Source organism: Limulus polyphemus, unplaced genomic scaffold, assembly GCF_000517525.1.
Source record: "Limulus polyphemus unplaced genomic scaffold, Limulus_polyphemus-2.1.2 Scaffold5064, whole genome shotgun sequence".
Lineage (NCBI taxonomy): Eukaryota > Metazoa > Arthropoda > Merostomata > Xiphosura > Limulidae > Limulus > Limulus polyphemus.
This window is the reverse complement of record NW_013670674.1, coordinates 10,377-13,511: the sequence shown is the minus strand read 5'-3', so window position 1 is coordinate 13,511 and position 3,135 is coordinate 10,377. Positions and strand designations below refer to the sequence as shown.

Genomic DNA, 3,135 nt, shown 5'->3' with positions numbered 1-3,135 from the left:
TGGATGTAACTACTATTTACAACTATTGATATAACTACTAATTACAACTATGGATGTAACTACTATTTACAACTATGGATGTGACTACTATTTACAACTGAATGTAACTACTATTTACAACTATGGATGTAACTACTATTTACATCTATGGATGTAACTACTATTTACAACTATGGATTTAACTACTATTTACATCCCGTTCATATAGCTTTTAGTAAGACATAAACCTTCATATACTTGTAATTAGTAGTTATATCAATAGTTGTAAATAGTAGTTACATCCATAGTTGTAAATAGTAGTTACATCCATAGTTGTAAATAGTAGTTACATCCATAGTTGTAAATAGTAGTTATATCCATAGTTGTAAATAGTAGTTACATCCATAGATGTAAATAGTAGTTACATCCATAGTTGTAGAAAATAGTTACATCCATAGATGTAAATAGTAGTTACATCCATAGATGTAAATAGTAGTTACATCCATAGATGTAAATAGTAGTTACATCCATAGTTGTAAATAGTAGTTACATCCATAGTTGTAAATAGTAGTTACATCCATAGTTGTAATTAGTAGTTATATCAATAGTTGTAAATAGTAGTTACATCCATAGTTGTAAATAGTAGTTACATCCATAGATGTAAATAGTAGTTACATCCATAGTTGTAAATAGTAGTTACATCCATAGTTGTAAATAGTAGTTACATCCATAGTTGTAAATAGTAGTTACATCCATAGATGTAAATAGTAGTTACATCCATAGTTGTAAATAGTAGTTACATCCATATTCAATGTCGTTTATATCTTACTAAAAGCTATATGAACGTTTGTTGTTGTTAATGGCTTACAAAACGTGGCAGTTAATATAACTCCAATGATTTATTTCTTAGTAAGCACTCGTTAGTATCGGAGGAAAGACAGTTTTACAGGGGTTGTTTTCGTTTATAGCTATAATTTTGTGAACTAAGATAAATTAATTAATGTACTTCTAATGGTCTAGAAACAATAAATTCAAAAAGTTTTATTCCTGAAACTATTAAACGTGGAAGAAACAAGCTGCTTTATTTATACATATATATATAATTAACTGTTTTATAAACACACATACGTATAAGAAATTATTATTTTATATATATATATATATATACATAAGCTGTGTGTTTTGGTATTTTGACGGGACGGCGGAAGACAGCTTAGGAATTGCGTCAAGCATGAGACATTTATATTACTATACAGTGAAATTAGCCACTCTAAAATACCTAAGCCTTGTTAACAAACTGCCTTGAAAACGACAGATTCTAATAAACTTGGCACTTGGCTACATTATTGGTTATAAAAAGTTCCTTTTATTTGACTCAAATGAGACATTCTTGATATTGAAACTTATGTTTGTCTCATTTTAATAAACTTAAACAAACTTATGATAGTTTGATTAAAACTAAGCCCAATTGTGGTCTTTTAGATTTGAATGAAACTAAGTATATTTGTCTTCAGATGAAAACTCACCTTTTTACTTGTGAGAGGACCGGAATGGTTCAGTAGACTCTTACTTCTGATCGTCAGGATGTTTATCTGCAGATTCTGATAGGCTGACAGCTTTTATACACAGGCTAGTTGGCGTAGCGCTACTGTGATGTCATTTGTGACGTCTTTGCTACTACTTTTCTTATTGGTTAACGAAAGCATGCAATTTTTAAGATCTAATAGGGTGGGGTTCTTTTAGTAGCGCTTGCTAGAACACTCTGTGTAGGAGAGTACAATGTCAAGAGGTAAAGAATTTTTGTTTTCTCCAAAATAACTTGACAGAAAGTTAGCGTTTAATCTGATGAAATTAAACCTAGTTGGTTAATTTTGTTGTTTAAAGCATATTCTAAACTTATGTTAATTTTTTTCTATAAATATAATAACCTATTCAGGAGTTTAATACTCAATTTTATAATATTATCAAACTTGTTTTGCTTCTAAAGTCTAGAAACTTTGATTGTTTATGAAAGTTGTTTTTCTTGGAATAAGTAACACCTTTAGTTCCTAACTGTTTTTAAAGGTTATATTAAACTATTAGAAAATGGTATTTAATGATTTATAAATCTTAGTTAATTTCATTATAGCTATAGTATCTTAGTGTAATAACACTGTCTCACTCGAGTGTACTGAATTAACGTATCGTTAAGTTGACTTATCATTAGGACTTGTGATAATAAAGTAACAAAGGTCCACACGGGCTTCTTAAGTTATATTCTCCTGTCTCTATAATACTCCACAAAAGCACAGTAATCAATATGCTTGTTATTTTCTTTATTAGTTAATCACCTAGCTCACAATTAGGAACAGCTAATACAAGAATTAGGGACACCTAACACAATATAACGTTCGTGTGAACATAGGAAATGAACCACAGACATACACACATATATATATATATGTTGTTAACTTTTTTAACGCAAGTTGGAGTTTATTAAACACATTCTATTGTGTCTATAAAATAGCGACATAACTCTCCAGAATCTAAGAGTGAAAGAATTATACGCATTAACTAAATGATGATAACCATTTACAAGTAAACATAGATCATATTAAAACTAAACATAGGTCCTATTAAAACTAAACATAGGTCCTATTAAAACTAAACATATATCACACTAAAACTAAACATATATCATATTAAAACTAAACATATATCATAATAAAACTAAAAATAAATCATACTAAAACTAAACATAGATCATATTAAAACTAAACATAGATACTACTAAAACTAAACATAGATCCTACCGAAACTAAACATAGATTCTACTAAAACTAAACATAGATTCTACTGAAACTAAATAGAGCATACTAAAACTAAACATAGATCCTACTGAAACTAAACATAGATTCTACTGAAACTAAACATAGATTCTACTGAAACTAAACATAGATTCTACTGAAACTAAACAAATATCCTACTAAAATTAAATACAGAGCATACTAAAACTAAATATAGATCCTACTGAAACAAAACATAAATCATATTTAAACTAAACATAGATCTTATTCAAACTAAACATAGATCCTACTGAAACTAGGCATAGATCCTACTAAAATGAAATACAGATCTTGCTAAAACTAAACATAGATCCTACTAAAACTAAACATA

At 28.4% G+C, this 3,135-nt stretch overlaps 1 protein-coding gene across 1 annotated transcript in view; it reads right to left on the bottom strand.

Moving 5' to 3' along the window:
* LOC106472071 (diuretic hormone class 2-like) overlaps positions 1–1,602 on the bottom strand; it is an 8,943-nt gene extending 7,341 nt beyond the window's left edge. The window contains exon 1 of the mRNA XM_013932701.2: positions 1,506–1,602. The gene's annotated coding sequence lies outside the window, so the exon portion shown is untranslated. The remainder of the gene's footprint in view (positions 1–1,505) is intronic.
* Positions 1,603–3,135: the final 1,533 nt, after the last annotated feature.